Genomic DNA, 10,109 nt, shown 5'->3' with positions numbered 1-10,109 from the left:
TAGAACAACTAACATTACACCTACAACTTACAACTACCACGACTAATGGCTTCGATCAAACAGGGAAATTAAAAGCGCGCCACTCACCCGTGAGGGTCTCATGGTGCTGGACAGAGGCGCAACTAGAGTCAAATTTCGGGGGGGGGGCTAAGAAAAAAATTGGGGGGGGGGCTGTTTCTTCAAGCAAAAGGCAGAGTGGAGCTGCAGGGGCTCTAAGCAGGGGTGAAAACCATCAAAGCCTCATTAACAACCAAAAGGTGTTTTAAAGACCTGTGAAGTACTCAGCTGTGTGTGTGCCCGGGAAGCTGTCTCATCCCGGGCTGCCACAAACGACGGGGGAGGGGGGGGGGGGCAGAAGCCCTGTGAGTCCAATGGGCGTTGTGCGCCTGGTGCTGGGGTGTGTGGAGGGCAGCTCCGGTCAATCGAAGAGCCTGGTCTTCAGGGTCTTCTGAAGATGTGCAGGGTGGGGGCGCGTCTGATGTTAATCAGCAACCTGTTCCAGGTCTTGGCCGCTATGTAGGAGAAGGTTCTATCGCCCGTTCTTGCTCTGCAGATGCGCGAGGGTTCGGCGAGAGCCAGGTCGGCAGATCGAAGGTTCCTCTTGGGTATGTGGAAGGAGATTCTGTCATTGAAGTATTGGGGTCCGGTGTTGTGGAGGCATTTGTAGGTGTGGGTGAGTATCTTGAAGGTTACTCTTTTTTTAACGGGGAGCCAGTGGAGGTTACGCAGGTGCTGGATGATGTGTTTGTGTTGGGGGATGCCGAGGACGAGTCTAGCTGCGGTGTTCTCGATGGTGTGGAGTTTGCGGAGCGGAGACTTGTTTATCCCGGCATAGACTGTGTTTCTGTAGTCCAGTCTGCTGGTTATGAGTGCGTGGGTAACGGTCTTCCATGATTCGTGGGGGATCCATTTGAAGGCCTTTCGGAGGATGCGGAGGGTGTTGAAGCAGTTGGAGGCGACGGTGTTGATCTGTCAGGTCATATGGCAGCACCAAATCTACACCACCAGCGGCACAGGGGCGGCCGGGTGCAATCAGCGTCAGACGCCCATTGCAAACGAATGGAGGATCGCGGTCGCACAAAGAGGCTGCAGCCACGGGACAGGAGGCTGGATAGAGGTGACCACTGGCTGGACCGGTAAGTTGGGATGGAGGACAAGGCCTGGGCACCGTCGGCTGGGCTTCCCAAGGTCGGGGGCCTGAGGATGCAGAGGGGCCTTTTGGTGTCGGATTTTCGTTACAGGAGCCGGTCATTGTCAGGGGAACCCTTCGTGTTGAGGCTGCAGGCGACTTTGTGGGGTCCAGGAGAGGTCAGCTACTGATGGAATGAAGGTCTGGATCGCTGGGGAGACTTAATTGGACAGGTAAGCCACTCAGACTTGGGCCATGGGCGTCTGGTGCAGAGTGGGCAGGGGTCACAGATCCGCTTGGATCTTGAGTCCTTGAAGTTGGAGTTTTCTTGACAGGGCCGCTGTCCTCTGGAGATCTGGTCTTTGATTAAGAGTGGCAGTCTTCCTGGAGTTCTTGGAAGTCCCTTGGCAGAGGACAGGTGTCGTCATCTTCTTCGCAGGCTCTTCAAGCTGGAGACAGGCCAGTAGGGCTGGGGCAAAGTCAGTTGTCGTCCTCAAGCTTTGCTACACAGCGTCTTCTTCGTTGGTTGCAGGAATTTGACCATCAAAGTTTAGGGATGCCCCAAAATACTGACTTTAGGGGTGGTTCAGGCACTAGCAGCTGGTAGCCAATGGGCTACTTGCCTTTTAGGGTTTTAGGGTGACTACACCACTTGTATGTCCCCTTCCTTTCAGTAGGGAGCAACCCCTGACCTGACTGGGTAGAATCCTTCCAGTCAACATGCTTGGGGGTAGGTGTAAAGCACCTCAACCTCAAGCTGTCTTTGTCCCTGACCCACGAGAGCACAGGTGGTCCCACCTCAGGGGGTCAGAAACATGCCTGTGTGTGGCAGGCTGATGCAGACAAGCCAGCTGGACACGAGGGACTTAGTCTTTTTTCAGAGGGCATCTACAGGAGCAAAGGGGGAGCTCCCCGAATGTAGGAGGTGCACACCCCACACGGTGTATTGCATCAAGGAGCAGCGTCAGGCGCGCGTTGACACCGCTCCCAGTGAGTCATGTTTCAAGAAAACAAATATAAAGTACACGCTATACCCCCCTCCGCTCCCCACACTGCCGGTGGCTCCAAGAGCTGTTAGATGTGGTTCAACTAGAATAGTGCGCTATATGTGTCTTTCACAAGCATTTATTTTAAGGAACTCACAGAATATCCGGGCAATGGAAGTCACCAAAACTTTAACATCCTGCTGCTCTCTGGGGCAAAGAGTGGTGACGTCACTTGGCATATTGTGTCCCCTGCTCTGATTGGATCAAAGTCTTTTCGGTTTGGTCGGAAACAGCCATTCAAAACTCGCAACTTAACTAGGCGCGGTGTGGCGGGAAATGCGACTGTTTGCACCAACGTGAGACATCGCAACTGCAAAGAACGACTGTTCCTCCCACACAATACCTTTGTTATTTATATTTCTAGAGCGGTGGCCATGCGCCAATATCTCAGAGGCCAAGTTATTTTGCCCAATTTAAATGGAATAAGTCACTTGAACTGCGGCCGTGACAGCCCTCATGACGGTCCAAGCCTATTCCGAGAGCACGCCAGGAAATGTGCTTTTTCACAAAATCCCTATCATTTATTTTTCCATGAACATATTGGGCCTTTCGGCAAATCGAGGTACCTGTTTTGCAGTTAAAAACCAGACCTCTAGAGAAACTGTGAATGGCTCACTTTAAAATAAAAATATTGGCGTTAAATTCCCGGTATGTATTTGTATTCAATTGCCTAGCTGTTGTGTAACGCAGTTTACAGATTCGTTTCTGATACTATCACACAGGGCTGAACTCGATGGTCTATCGACGGGATGTATTTTCTTGTAATGTTTATTCATGATTGTATTATTATATTGCTGGATGTAAAAAGGCACCGCCACACTCGAGCCAGCCAGGAGTCGAACCTGGAATCTTCTGCTCCGTAGGCAGACGCGTTATCCATTGCGCCACTGGCCCGCCGCTGAAGACTGATGTCACACCAAGGGTCTATAATGGGAGAGACAGGAGTCGCCTCATCAGTTTCATCTCGAGGGCGGGCTCGTGCAGAGGGAATACAAGCTTGTGTGGCAGTAAGAGTGTGGCGATGTACTCTAGACATTCCTCTTTAACAATAGAAAACACACAGTTCGAGGAGCTAAGTACAATATCACAGCCCTGAAGCCAGCCTATAGGTTTGTGGAGCTTAAGAGCCCTGCTCACTCTACTACAATGCAGAGGTGACTGCTGCCCTCGTGGCAAACCGCAGAAATGCCGCTGGAGCCTGACATCTTGCAATTCTTGCCGTTATATATAACAATATGTAACATTTTGCAGTACTACTTTACAACTACGGACAAACTACTATATGCTATACACAAACCCATGGCTCCGTGCTTAGCAGAGTGTGCTGCCAGGCTGGTATCTTGCTGCTTCTGTCATTGCATTTAGATATAGAACAACTAACATTACACCTACAACTTACAACTACCACGACTAATGGCTTCAATCAAACAGGGAAATTATAAGCGCGCTACTCACCCGTGAGGGTCTCATGGTGCTGGACAGAGGCGCAACTAGAGTCAAATTTCGGGGGGGCTAAGAAAAAAATTTGGGGGGGGGACTGTTTCTTCAAGCAAAAGGCAGAGTGGAGCTGCAGGGGCTCTAAGCAGGGGTGAAAACCATCAAAGCCTCATTAACAAGCAAAAGGTCTTTTAAAGACCAGTGAAGTACTCGGCTGCGGCTGTGTGTGTGCCCGGGAAGCTGTCTCATCCCGGGCTGCCACAAACGACGGGGGGGAGAGGGGGGGGCAGAAGCCCTGTGAGTCCAATGGGCGTTGTGCGCCTGGTGCTGGGGGGTGTGGAGGGTAGCTCCGGTCAATCGAAGAGCCTGGTCTTCAGGGTCTTCTGAAGATGTGCAGGGTGGGGCCGCGTCTGATGTTAATCAGCAACCAGTTCCAGGTCTTGGCCGCTATGTAGGAGAAGGTTCTATCGCCCGTTCTTGCTCTGCAGATGCGCGAGGGTTTGGCGAGAGCGAGGTCGGCAGATCGGAGGTTCCTCTTGGGTATGTGGAAGGAGATTCTGTCATTGAAGTATTGGGGTCCGGTGTTGTGGAGGCATTTGTAGGTGTGGGTGAGTATCTTGAAGGTCACTCTTTTTTAACGGGGAGCCAGTGGAGGTTACGCCGGTGCTGGATGATGTGTTCGTGTTGGGGGATGCCGAGGACGAGTCTAGCTGCGGTGTTCTCGATGGTGTGGAGTTTGCGAAGCGGAGACTTGTTTATCCCGGCATAGACTGTGTTTCTGTAGTCCAGTCTGCTGGTTATGAGTGCGTGGGTAACGGTCTTCCATGATTCGTGGGGGATCCATTTGAAGGCCTTTCAGAGGATGCGGAGGGTGTTGAAGCAGTTGGAGGCGACGGTGTTGATCTGTCAGGTCATATGGCAGCACCAAATCTACACCACCAGCGGCACAGGGGCGGCCGGGTGCAATCAGCGTCAGACACCCATTGCAAACGAATGGAGGATCTCGGTCGCACAAAGAGGCTGCAGCCACGGGACAGGAGGCTGGATAGAGGTGACCACTGGCTGGACCGGTAAGTTGGGATGGAGGACAAAGCCTGGGCACCGTCGGCTGGGCTTCCCAAGGTCGGGGGCCTGAGGATGCAGAGGGGCCTTTTGGTCTCGGATTTTCGTTACAGGAGCCGGTCATTGTCAGGGGAACCCTTCGTGTTGATGCTGCAGGCGACTTTGTGGGGTCCAGGAGAGGTCAGCTACTGATGGAATGAAGGTCTCGATCGCTGGGGAGACTTAATTGGACAGGTAAGCCACTCAGACTTGGGCCATGGGCGTCTGGTGCAGAGTGGGCAGGGGTTACAGATCCGCTTGGATCTTGAGTCCTTGAAGTTGGAGTTTTCTTGACAGGGCCGCTGTCCTCTGGAGATCTGGTCTTTGTTAAAGAGTGGCAGTCTTCCTGGAGTTCTTGGAAATCCCTTGCCAGAGGACAGGTGTCGGCATCTTCTTCGCAGGCTCTTCAAGTTGGAGACAGGTCAGTAGGGCTGGGGCAAAGTCAGTTGTCGTCTTCAAGCTTTGCTACACAGCGTCTTCTTCGTTGGTTGCAGGAATTTGACCATCAAGGTTTAGGGATGCCCCAAAATACTGACTTTAGGGGTATTTCAGGCACTAGCTGCTGGTAGCCAATGGGCTACTTGCCTTTTAGGGTTTTAGGGTGACTACACCACTTGTACGTCCCCTTCCTTTCAGTAGGGAGCAACCCCTGACCTGACTGGGTAGAATCCTTCCAGTCAACATGCTTGGGGGTAGGTGTAAAGCACCTCAACCTCAAGCTGTCTTTGTCCCTGACCCACGAGAGCATAGGTGGTCCCACCTCAGGGGGTCAGAAACATGCCTGTGTGTGGCAGGCTGATGCAGACAAGCCAGCTGGACACGAGGGACTTAGTCTTTTTTCTAAGATGCCCTCTGAGAGCATTTTGTGATAAATACAACACTGGTATCAGTGTGGGTTTATTATGTTGAGGAATTTCATACCAAATTATTGGCTGCTGTTTGTTTGCAGTAAATGAAAGAGAAGCATAATCCTCGCCTCCGTGTCCTTAATAGAATTGAAAATTCTTGGCGCGAATGCTAGCTAATTTTTTATTCTTCTAAAGATGTTAAAAGAAGCCTTGGTTCGAGCCAGCCAGGAGTTGAACCGGGAACTTTCTGATCCGTAGTCAGACGCGTTATCCATTGCGCCGCAGGCCCTTCCTGGGGGACAGGCGTGGGGGCGGAGTTATAGAGCTGCACATTCCAGGGAGGGTGGAGAGTGAACAGTTTAGAGCGTGAGCATGTCCTTCAAAGCCAAAGTGGGAACCTACAGGAGCAAAGGGTGAGCTCCCCGAATGTAGGAGGTGCACACCCCACACGGTGTATTGCATCAAGGAGCAGCGTCAGGCGCGCGTTGACACCGCTCCCAGTGAGTCATGTTTCAAGAAAACAAATATAAAGTACACGCTGTACCCCCCTCCGCTCCCCACACTGCCGGTGGCTCCAAGAGCTGTTAGATGTGGTTCAACTAGAATAGTGCGCTATATGTGTCTTTCACAAGCATTTATTTTAAGGAACTCACAGAATATACGGGCAATGGCAGTCACAACAACTTTAACATCCTGCTGCTCTCTGGGGCAAAGAGTGGTGACGTCACTTGGCATATTGTGTCCCCTGCTCTGATTGGATCAAAGTCTTTTCGGTTTGGTCGGAAACAGCCATTCAAAACTCGCAACTTAACTAGGCGCGGTGTGGCGGGAAATGCGACTGTTTGCACCAACGTGAGACATCGCAACTGCAAAGAACGACTGTTCCTCCCACACAATACCCTTGTTATTTATATTTCTAGAGCGGTGGCCATGCACCAATATCTCAGAGGCCAAGTTATTTTGCCCAATTTAAATGGAATAAGTCACTTGCAACTGCGGCCGTGACAGCCCTCATGACGGTCCAAGCCTATTCCGAGAGCACGCCAGGAAATGTGCTTTTTCACAAAATCCCTATCATTTATTTTTCCATGAACATATTGGGCCTTTCGGCAAATCGAGGTACCTGTTTTGCAGTTAAAAACCAGACCTCTAGAGAAACTGTGAATGGCTCACTTTAAAATAAAAATATTGGCGTTAAATTCCCGGTATGTATTTGTATTCAATTGCCCAGCTGTTGTGTAACGCAGTTTACAGCTTCGTTTCTGATACTATCACACAGGACTGAACTCGATGGTCTATCGACGGGATGTATTTTCTTGTAATGTTTCTACATGATTGTATTATTCTATTGCTGGATGTAAAAAGGCACCGCCACACTCGAGCCAGCCAGGAGTCGAACCTGGAATCTTCTGCTCCGTAGGCAGACGCGTTATCCATTGCGCCACTGGCCCGCTGCTGAAGACTGACGTCACAACAAGGGTCTATAATGGGAGAGACGAGAGTCGCCTCATCAGTTTCATCTCGAGGGCGGGCTCGTGCAGAGGGAATACAAGCTTGTGTGGCAGTAAGAGTGTGGCGATGTACTCTAGACATTCCTCTTTAACAATAGAAAACACACAGTCCGAGGAGCTAAGTACAATATCACAGCCCTGAAGCCAGCCTATAGGTTTGTGGAGCTTAAGAACCCTGCTCACTCTACTACAATGCAGGGGTGACTGCTGCCCTCGTGGCAAACCGCAGAAATGCCGCTGGAGCCTGACATCTTGCAATTCTTGCCGTTATATATAACAATATGTAACATTTTGCAGTACTGCTTTAGAACTACGGACAAACTACTATATGCCATACACAAACCCATGGCTCCGTGCTTAGCAGAGTGTGCTGCCAGACTGGTATCTTGCTGCTTCTGTCATTGCATTTAGATATAGAACAACTAACATTACACCTACAACTTACAACTACCACGACTAATGGCTTCAATCAAACAGGGAAATTATAAGCGCGCTACTCACCCGTGAGCAGGGCACAAGTCCTAAAAAAAGAAGTGGGGGGACGCGGTCACCGGAAGTGACGCCACAACAGGAATCTCATGAAAAGAAGTGGGGGGACGCTGTCACCGGAAGTGACGTCACAACAGGAATCTCATGAAAAGAAGTGGGGGGACGCTGTCACCGGAAGTGACGTCACAACAGGAATCTCATGAGTATTCATATGCCTTTAGATGACGGGGCATTTCACAGCACTGCTACCCCTGGTCTGTTCCTCGATGTCCTTTGCAACCCCCCCTCCCCCCCACTCCCCCGAGGGGGTGCCCCAGTTGCACAACGAAGTGCTCAAAAGTGCACAAGATACAGAAGGACACACATTCCAAGAGTTAACCGCCAACGCCTGCTCGCTCCGCCTCCCAATCACTCCAGCCTGCACACACCACCGGTGCCTCTTAAAGTCTCCAATTACAAATATTAGCATATCTTTGGTAATTTACGGGAAACTTCCCTCCCACCCGGGCTCTCTGCTCACACAATGCTGTCCAGCTTTTGGGCAGGGGGGACGGCGTCCACCCGGAAAAACCTGGTAAAATAAGTGGGGGGACGCCGTCCACCCGCGTGGTACCCTGACTCGAGCCCTGCCCGTGAGGGTCTCATGGTGCTGGACAGAGGCGCAACTAGAGTCAAATTTCGGGGGGGGGCTAAGAAAGAAATTGGGGGGGGGCTGTTTCTTCAAGCAAAAGGCGAGTGGAGCTGCAGGGGCTCTAAGCAGGGGTGAAAACCATCAAAGACTCATTAACAAGCAAAAGGTCTTTTAAAGACCTGTGAAGTACTCGGCTGCGGCTGTGTGTGTGCCCGGGAAGCTGTCTCATCCCGGGCTGTCACAAACGACGGGGGAGAGAGGGGGGAGGGCAGAAGCCCTGTGAGTCCAATGGGCGTTGTGCGCCTGGTGCTGGGGGGTGTGGAGGGTAGCTCCGGTCAATCGAAGAGCCTGGTCTTCAACGTCTTCTGAAGATGTGCAGGGTGGGGGAGCGTCTGATGTTAATCAGCAGCCTGTTCCAGGTCTTGGCCGCTATGTAGGAGAAGGTTCTGTCGCCCGTTCTTGCTCTGCAGATGCACGAGGGTTCGGCGAGAGCGAGGTCGGCAGATCGGAGGTTCCTCTTGGGTATGCGGAAGGAGATTCTGTCATTGAAGTATTGGGGTCCGGTGTTGTGGAGGCATTTTTAGGTGTGGGTGAGTATCTTGAAGGTTACTCTTTTTTTAACGGGGAGCCAGTGGAGGTTACGCAGGTGCTGGATGATGTGTTCGTGTTGGGGGATGCCGAGGACGAGTCTAGCTGCGGTGTTCTCGATGGTGTGGAGTTTGCGAAGCGGAGACTTGTTTATCCCGGCATAGACTGTGTTTCTGTAGTCCAGTCTGCTGGTTATGAGTGCGTGGGTAACGGTCTTCCATGATTCGTGGGGGATCCATTTGAAGGCCTTTCGGAGGATGCGGAGGGTGTTGAAGCAGTTGGAGGCGACGGTGTTGATCTGTCAGGTCATATGGCAGCACCAAATCTACACCACCAGCGGCACAGGGGCGGCCGGGTGCAATCAGCGTCAGACGCCCATTGCAAACGAATGGAGGATCTCGGTCGCACAAAGAGGCTGCAGCCACGGGACAGGCGGCTGGATAGCGGTGACCACTGGCTGGACCGGTAAGTTGGGATGGAGGACAAGGCCTGGGCACCGTCGGCTGGGCTTTCCAAGGTCGGGGGCCTGAGGATGCAGAGCGGCCTTTTGGTGTCGGATTTTCGTTACAGGAGCCGGTCATTGTCAGGGGAACCCTTCGTGTTGATGCTGCAGGTGACTTTGTGGGGTCCAGGAGAGGTCAGCTACTGATGGAATGAAGGTCTGGATCGCTGGGGAGACTTAATTGGACAGGTAAGCCACTCAGACTCGGGCCATGGGCGTCTGGTGCAGAGTGGGCAGGGGTCACAGATCCGCTTGGATCTTGAGTCCTTGAAGTTGGAGTTTTCTTGACAGGGCCGCTGTCCTCTGGAGATCTGGTCTTTGTTAAAGAGTGGCAGTCTTCCTGGAGTTCTTGGAAATCCCTTGCCAGAGGACAGGTGTCGTCATCTTCTTCGCAGGCTCTTCAAGCTGGAGACAGGCCAGTAGGGCTGGGGCAAAGTCAGTTGTCGTCTTCAAGCTTTGCTACACAGCGTCTTCTTCGTTGGTTGCAGGAATTTGACCATCAAGGTTTAGGGATGCCCCAAAATACTGACTTTAGGGGTGGTTCAGGCACTAGCAGCTGGTAGCCAATGGGCTACTTGCCTTTTAGGGTTTTAGGGTGACTACACCACTTGTATGTCCCCTTCCTTTCAGTAGGGAGCAACCCCTGACCTGACTGGGTAGAATCCTTCCAGTCAACATGCTTGGGGGTAGGTGTAAAGCACCTCAACCTCAAGCTGTCTTTGTCCCTGACCCACGAGAGCACAGGTGGTCCCACCTCAGGGGGTCAGAAACATGCCTGTGTGTGGCAGGCTGATGCAGACAAGCCAGCTGGACACGAGGGACTTGGT

The 10,109-nt window shown here is 52.0% G+C and overlaps 2 non-coding genes across 2 annotated transcripts; both read right to left on the bottom strand.

The window, feature by feature from the left end:
• Positions 1-2,996: 2,996 nt before the first annotated feature.
• TRNAR-ACG (transfer RNA arginine (anticodon ACG)) lies at positions 2,997-3,069 on the bottom strand. Its single transcript has one exon. It is a non-coding gene; the product is annotated as a tRNA-Arg (tRNA).
• Positions 3,070-6,939: 3,870 nt separating this feature from the next.
• TRNAR-ACG (transfer RNA arginine (anticodon ACG)) lies at positions 6,940-7,012 on the bottom strand. Its single transcript has one exon. It is a non-coding gene; the product is annotated as a tRNA-Arg (tRNA).
• Between the last annotated feature and the right edge of the window lie 3,097 nt (positions 7,013-10,109).

Source organism: Triturus cristatus, chromosome 8 (assembly GCF_964204655.1).
Source record: "Triturus cristatus chromosome 8, aTriCri1.1, whole genome shotgun sequence".
Classification (NCBI taxonomy): Eukaryota; Metazoa; Chordata; class Amphibia; order Caudata; family Salamandridae; genus Triturus; species Triturus cristatus.
This window is presented reverse-complemented; position numbering and strand designations above follow the sequence as displayed.